Consider the following 8,729-nt stretch of genomic DNA (forward strand, 5'->3'; position numbering starts at 1 on the left):
TTCTGGTGTCGTAAAGTTACCCTTCAGGAYCTCATTGTCCTCTTGTTTGTTTGCTTACATCCTCCTTGACACAGCAATACCAGTGTGAGTCCAAGGTAGATTAAGAGCAGCTGTTCTGTAGCAAACAAACAAAAGCCTTTGTCTTTTAGCCRCTATCACATTTTTTCCAGTGGGAGAAAAAAGACAGATGTCTGTTTGCAGACAAACAAAACTTCATCAAATGCTTGAACTTTTTACAAACAGAAAATCTGAAGCTTGATCCAAGAGTGATTTCAGGAAAATCTGATATTAGTGCRGTTTCATTCACTTTGAGGAACAATGCTAATTCCTGCCATTCATGATACAGCTTGTAACTCAAAAGTCTCTGAATATTGCCATGACAATATTTCGGTGTTATTGTTGTACTGCCCACTTGGAGAYTGTCAAAGACTTCTGCAAGCCTAACAGGAATATATTCAAAAAATCATATCAATAAATAAGCAGCATAAGACTCTAGGACTAAAGTTTGAAAAGGAAAATGAAGTGCAAAACTACCTGGCACATTGAACAACTAAAATGTAAAACAACTGAGCCTAGTCCTAAATGTATTTTTGATATATTGAAATGTTCTTCCAAATGATCATTCTAATTGTAACCCACTGATCTCTGTAGCTACAAGGAAACAGGGAATATGAGGATATCACTTCTGCTGTGAATCTCCCACTGTCACTCATGGCAGATACATTGAAAGATGCAAATGGAATTTAGACACTCAGGCTTTAATTTACTCCTGTAGCTCTAMTGACTAGATGTAAAATGTACTGTTGATATGTTCTCTGAAGAACAGGTGACAGAATGTGAATGTCATAATCTTAATCTTCCTTTCACATTTCATATTTTAATTAAAAGATGGAGAAATGCTAAAACAAAAATGTAATACATCTTTYTTCACTATGGGATATCACCCTACCACAAGGTCCAATTAAAATACTGAATTATTAWACTTAGGACATTCCATTTTAATTTATATTACTTGAATACACTAAGGTACATCGTCAGGAATATGCACAAAATCTTGAAATGCACTTACTCTGTCWTTTGAGTGGTTTAATACAGGTTTGCTTTTATGAATCAGGAAAAGTTTGTGTATGGGATTTCAAATAAAGGTGGTTTTGCCAGGGTAGACTAGAATAGACTATAAAACAACTTTGTAAATRGAAACAAATTAAAAAGTTAAATTTGCTTTGAGTTCTAATTTACATGCATATTTTGTACACACTTCAGAATTAAAAAGTTTGTGTTCATCTTGGGGCCTCCCAGAGCTTTGCAACATATTACCACATGGTTTATGTCTTAGCTTGAATAGGTGAGCAATGACTGTATTGCCAAGCTTTATGAGCCTAGTCATATGTAAAGTCTTATTTAGAGCCTTACAGTTTTTTAATAATGATGTTATTTGATGCAAGGGAAGGTGAGACTTAGAATGACTCCTGGGATTGTTTGAAATAGATACTATTAAGATTAAAGTACCTAAGAATGGAAGGTGTAACAGTGTATAACAACGTAATACACAAATATGCACACACACACACATATACACAGTGTGTATGTGTCTACTATAAATTTGGGGCTTTGATGGGATAATAGTCATATTCAGAAGTTTAGACAGAAAAGTGTTGAATGCTTTTGCTTAAGCCAGTAGCTGTTAGTTGCTCTGTCTCTATTTAATACCTTGAGAGAAGCTCTTAGAAGACCCTCTCCTCTAACCCTGGCGATTCTGTTGCTTATGTTGAGGTCTTAGTATAGTTAGATTATCTTACACACAGTTCTCATGGACCTAAAAAATACCGTTGCTTTTGGATTTAAGACTGGAGTTCCTCTTGCCAAATTCAGTTCAGTCATGCATTAAGAGCCAGCTTATGACTTTGARGGATAGTTTCCACTGGTTGGAACAATGGAAAGGGTGAATAAGACTGAGTAAGACTGCAATCCCACTCTGAACATCTGGCTCCTCTAGGGATTCCTCCCTTTGAAGCTAACAGTTAACCTACAGAGTGCTCATCACCATCTCTACAAATTTAGACCCCATAGTTTTCTCCAAAACGCAAATCATATCAATGAAAGAGCATTAGATATGAAGCCAAACAAAATCTATTAGGAATTTTAAGACAGCAACATTCCAATTGCCATTATGTAAGAAAAACAAACCACATAATTCTTGGTCCTGGAGAATTATAGACATCAGTTCTGGCATCCATTAGGGAAGGAGAACAGATTAAGTCACTGAATCATCATAGAATTGGGTTGGGTTGGAAGGGACCAGAAAGTTTCAAGCCCCCTGCCATGGGCAAGAACACCCTCCATCAAGYTGCTCAAAGCACCATCCAATCTGGCCTTGAGTGTTTCCAGGGATGGGACAACTATGACTTCTCTGGGCAAACTGCTCCAATGCTTCACCTTCCTCACAGTAAAGAATTTCTTCCCAACACCTAATTTAAACCTGCCTTCTTTCAGTTTAAATCCATTCTTTCTTGTCCTGTCAATACCCACCAGTGTAAGAAGGCCCTCTCCCTCAGTTTTATAAGCCTCCTTTAGGTACTGAAAGGTTGCTCTAAGGTCTCCCTGGAGCCTTCTCTTCTCCAGGCTGAACAACCTTAACTCTATTAGCCTGTCATCATGGGAGAAGTGCTCTGGCTCTTGGATCATCTTCAYGGTCATCCTCTGACTCACTCTAACAGGTCCACAGGTTCCTTTTGCTGAGGGCTCCTGTGGCTGGGATCCTTCCCTCTGACTCAAAGTCTTCCACTTGGATGTTATTGGGGCACAGTACAAACAGATGATCTGGAAACGTGACTAAATATTAGCTGCACTCAACATGATTAAAAAACCTATTTGGGCAAAATATTAACATATTATGCTTGTTGTCTTTTCTTCCAGTTCTATCAACATGCAGAACATGATTACTGTTATAAAAATACAATTTATTGTGTTTCTTCAAACTTTAATAAATTCAGTAAACTTTAAACTGCTGTACTTTAGAAGTAGTTCACTACTTCAGACTTTATGCTGCTTCTGCTTTAATGACCAGTGGAGACATAATGTGCATGTTCAGGCCAGATAAAGGAGGTTCTAATTTAACCTAATTAAAAATCAAGAATATTAACAGTGTCAGTATGGAGCTTGAAAAGATAATTGCTTCAAAAATTGTATGTAAGAAAAAATAAATTTAATTTAGAAAATTAAAAAAACACCAACCCCCAACCCCCCCCCCCCCCCCCGTGGGCTTTTTAATAGCTCTTTCCACACTAACTAATGAGCCTCTTAGGTTTTGAAAACTGCTTATGAAATGTTCTGTTAGTATTGAAGATTTTTTTKKGTTTTCTTTGCAATCATGAAGTCTTTTGTCTTTTTGTTTCTTTTTTTTGCATATTCAGGAATTTTCTCCATTCTCCTCCCTCTGGCCTTTGGCTTTGTTCTAAAGTTAAAATCATAGTTTAGTTCATTATTCTATTCAGGAATTAGCTGAACAATTTTGGTCTTTCTGTGATTAGATAATTGTTAAAAGAATAATTTTAAAGCTAGAAATACATTGTTTTTACTAGACTCTAAACTCAGGCCCTTCTTGAAGGTTTATCATGTTTTATACACTAACGTGTAAAAATCAAAGAGATTTCAGTGATRGAAGTTTCTTCCAGGTCAACAAGCAGATCTGGTTCCTTAATCCTGAGAAGATAAATCCAAAGGTAAGAGAATGTCTTCAAAGTGCAGCCTCAGGTCTCTAATGACTGTAGTGAAAGACTAAATTTTCTTCTGAGCTGCAATGTAACTATGGACTCAGATCATGTCTTATCTTCTGATGCTATTCAAGACTTTAGATAGCCACTGCTGTTTAYTTAATGCACTGGAAATTTTATGCTATTAAATTAATTATAATTATGTTATTAAATTAAATATTATGGTTCTTTAGCCACATCTGGGGCTGTTATTAATGAAGCAGGAAGAAGAGTGAAGATATCACCCCACTTGTTGATCTTTGCCTGTCATTTATGTCCACACTGCCAGAGTAAGAGTTAAGCTGTAATTACGTAACAGTAAGGAATGAACAAAAGCAGTTATAATATCAGTGGTGTTACCATGTTGTAGATACTTTTCTAAGCAATAAATTACACTGGATAATTGCAGGCTGAATTAGGTCGCACTTTGTCACATGGCTTATTCCAAATTGATGTTACTTCTGTTTGATTGTCTTTTCAGGAGCAGCAATGTACTTTAATAAATGAATAAGCTTGGGCAACATTTCCAAAACTTTTTAAAACTACAAAATTGGCAATTCCAATTCACACAGCATACAACAGAAGTGCTATTACTGTCAGGGAAACTATATAGCCTATGACTACAATTTATTATTTAATYTGAACACTCAGTTGAACATCAACCAGTTGTAATAATGTTTAAAGCAAAATACATGCARGTCACAATCCAGATTTGGACAACTAGCAAAGAAAACCCAACTGCTATCATATTAGGGACATTAATTACTTTTAACTGAAGTAATAAATTTTGCAGGCAGTTCTTAAAACTTGTTTGTACACAAATCCCTTTCTCCTGAGGGAGATAGTWACTCTGTTTAGATGCTAGGCAAGGAGTTTACAAACTGTTTACAAATAGGTCCTCAGGGTAGAAAGCATGGAAAAAGAGCAGTGACTTTCTCCAAGTGCTCTGCAGTGGTTTGAAGAAACAAACATGAATYCCAGAAGCAGCTAGTGGAGTATGGTGCTTAAACTAATGTGCCTTACAAAAGTAGTTTGGGCGGGTGCAAGCTACAAGGATGCAGCTACACTGCATCCAGGTGGACTTCATTTGCAGTTAGATGAACTATATTTGGACTGTTTTCCACTGCTCAATGTACAGCATGTCTTATATTTGTATAGTCCTTAGCAAAATGGGGCCCTGCTCTTGACTGACCTCTAGACCGCAGAATGRTACTAATAATAAATGCCAGGGAAATAAATGATGACTTCACACATTTGATATATTTCATCCAGTTGCAACAGCAATATTAATATGTACACCAGCACAATGTAAGCAGATTCTGGTGTATGCTATATATTTTTAGCACMATGGCCTTGATCCAGACATTTCTGACAACATCTTCTACAGCCTTTCATCATTTTGCAGTGAAGTTATGTAGGGTACTCTAGATTTGAGGTAACTGTAGACAAATATTAAAATAATGTTGGATAAAAATCTAGTTTAGTATCACCCTTTASACAACTCCTGTGCAAACGATAGTTTGTCAAAAAACTGTTGTTTCAGTGAACATAAATCACTGAATAGATGGCACAAATAACGTTTGTCCTAGTGTTCATACGTTGTGCTGCAAAATCTAGAAGAGAAAGTCTAGAAGAGAAATTCCTCTGCTGCCTGTTTGCTATGTTTCACTGTTTATAAATAATTATTTTTTAAAAACTAATAACACAAAATAAGAATATTTAGATTCCATTAATGTCCTTCTTATGATAAACTACTTGACTTATGCAAAAGACAGCTCAAGTAAATTCAGATGTGGTAGAGGGCTCACCAAAAAATTAAATACTGGTACTGACTATAGCAACATTTCTTTTAACCTCATGTGAAGGGAAGTTATAGAACAGAAAATAATTACATTGGTAAAGGAAAAATAACTGTTACTTCATTTGGCTGAGACCTAGTCAACATCTTAAATTGTCCTCATTCTCAGTGTGTATTAAAATGGTTCCAACCAGGATTTGGCATTATAGACACACTATAAGATTTCTCCAATTTTACACACCGTCAGAGGAGGAATAGAGAGAAAGGAATTAAATGTGGAGTAGTTTTACAGTGGACCATAAAACTGCTGTTAAATCTGTGGRAGACATTTGCTAACAGCATAGAATGAATTGCAGAACTGAAGAGGAAGATAAAAAAAAAGAAGAGCAAGAATGGAAAAAAGGAAGTGCATTTAGCAGGAAGTGGAGTGAAGCTGAAGTGACTGTGAGTAAGCGATCATTAAAAACAAAATATTGCAAAGAAAACTACATCAGGGAAAGAATCATATGCTGATATYGTCAGTGGGTGCCTCATAGTTCTTGCTGAAGCTGCCTCAGTAGATTCACATGCCAAACTTAAGCATCAGRCAGAAGAATGATTGCCTGTTACAGCAATCTTGGTTTGGTGCAAGGTGAAGCATGTGTGCTTTGAGAATGTTTTATCTTCACCTGCCTTCAAATACAAAGAAACATGTTGTCATCGTTTGTGCCAGTTTAAACTTATTCCTACTAATTTCTGTTAGTCATATTCAGATAAGAATAAAGAAAAACCACTGAACAAAAAATGAAGACATGACTAGAATTTCATGTACATAAAGATATGACTATGATTTGCAATGCACTTTTTAGGCATAGGAGTAAAGATATTCTTCTCTCAAAACATAGATTAAGAAAGTYCTCAGCAGAGACCAACAGGAGTAGTTAAAAACCTACCAAAAATGAATAAGACTTTTTAATCAGGCAAATTGGATAGGAAAGAAGTTCGTAGATCTGGTGAACTTGCTAAGGGTGCTACATGAGAAGATGTTACTTGACATCCTAAGTGTCTTATCTAGACTATCAACACCCTCTCTTCCCTGGACTTACAATATCCAGTTCATCTCCTATGCAGGCAAATTGCTCCTGCAGAGTTTTTTGTTCTTTAGATCATCACTTCAGTATCTCACCTTTAGCTTGCAAGCTCATTTAGTACTGAGGCAAGACTCTTKTGCATATCATTCTTCACTCTGAATCTTTGAGAAGGACATTGACATTAAGCCCATGATGCCAGGTGTTGATGCTTTGCTCTMTACCATGAACCATCAACCTGGGTACATGGTAAAGGGTAGMCACTTKTTAGTGCAGTTGGTTAAAGTAGTTYTGCCAACTTTGTGTAGTTTGGAAATGCATTTGATCTAAAATGGTAATTAGTGTTGTCTTCTTTGTTYTGCAACTAAAATCTATGGAAAGAGAATCATATCACATCTCTCAATTACAGTTGTAATTACTGGGAAGTTTGGAAGTCCCCTGTATGTTTATAGGTCTGTTCATAAAGTCAGTAATGTCTCTCTCAGTAGCTACAGAAGAGACTTCCTGAGCATTCCTTCCCGTTGTTCATAATGAAAAATAAAAAGAGGAATGGGATTCAGTGCATGAAGAAAAGCTACCTGAGGTTTCACTGAAGGAGTTAATTTGACTTGTGCATAGAAAGAGACCTTAAAGGTTGTTAGCCAAGCTGCTGTGAATGCTTTAATTATTTGTATAAATGAGGGTTGTGTATTATTCTTCCATGAAATGTTAATTTWGTGTGCATACTCATGGCTTTGGAGAGRAACAGTCATAGGTTCAAACTGTGACTGGASAAAYGTACTGAAGACAAATCCATTGAGTACTGTTAAACTCAGTGATGCCATCTCTAGTACAGGATGTTGCTGGACAACTACTTCTCAGAGATGAAAAGCTTTCATGATTGTCTGGTTTACCTTTYTTGTTTCATGACAATTATTAATGCTGAATCTTCATCCACATGCTCACCCTTAAATAAACCTCTCCTCCCTTCCAAAAGGGACATATTCCCAATATACTTCTCCTTCCCAAATAGGTGGGGACTTGGAAACAAACACAGGAGGAATCACAGAACAATAAATGAAAAGAAATAACCTCAAGTTTTGACAGGGGAGGTTATTGAATATAAGGAAACATTTCTTCATAAAAAGAATTGTCAATTAGAACATGCTGCCCAAGCAAATAATTGAGTCACCATTCCTGGAGGTGTTTAAAGGATATGTAGATAAGGCACTTGGGGACATAGTTTAGTAGTGAACTTGGCACTGTTGTGTTTACAGYTGGACTCGATGATTTTAAGGGTCTTTAACAACCAAAATGATTTCACCATTCTGTGAAAGAAATGAGACGAATTAGGAGRTATAGGATAGAGCACTCTCCATAGCAATCATCATTTGSGCAGCAAGAACTCTGGTCTGACTCAACGCATCTGTTTTCAGAGGGCAGCTATAAAGCCTTACCAATTAAGTTAACTTTTGCTTTTCTCGGGTGTGGAAATACTTTGTTACTCCAAATGGTTCTAGTCTAACCGAGCAGTAAACACTTCTCATGGTCTGCGACAGGCTCTGCAACATGAAAACCAAATATAAAAGTTGTGCTGTGAATTTCACTTGTTTTTGACAAGAGATAGCTGTGCAGCAGGAAAATGGGCAATCGTAATCGAACAGGGAGTGCGACAACGAATTCTACGGGGTCCGTAATTTTGCATCTACTGTAGTTACGCTTTCTGTACTCCACGGTAATTTTTCGGTCTCACTGTTTAAACGCAGATTCGGAGGTCAGAAGCCCAGCAGCCGTCAGCTGCCAAGGCGTCCCTGTAAAGCACGTCCCAGTGCTTTACAGACTGGGTTTGGATTTAGGGAGTTTTACTCAGGGCGGAAAGCCAGGGCACTCAAACACCCTGGTCATCCTGTGTGGGCCGGGAATCTAGGCTGCTTACCGTCCCTCCTCCGCATGTGGGCTCAGCCTCCACGGGTGGCAGCCTCTGGCTCGTTGGGACGGGGCGGGACGAACGCTGCCCGGGGCGGGCCAAAACCCGGCTGTGCGGCKGCGACGGAGGGGGAGGAGCTGGAGGAGGCGGCGAAGGAGGAGACGGCGGCGCCGGCGGGGCGGTGCTGCGCCGAGCGCGACGGCCCC

This window comes from Malurus melanocephalus, unplaced genomic scaffold (assembly GCF_030028575.1).
Source record: "Malurus melanocephalus ecotype Western Australia unplaced genomic scaffold, MMel_1.1 scaffold_171, whole genome shotgun sequence".
NCBI lineage: Eukaryota > Metazoa > Chordata > Aves > Passeriformes > Maluridae > Malurus > Malurus melanocephalus.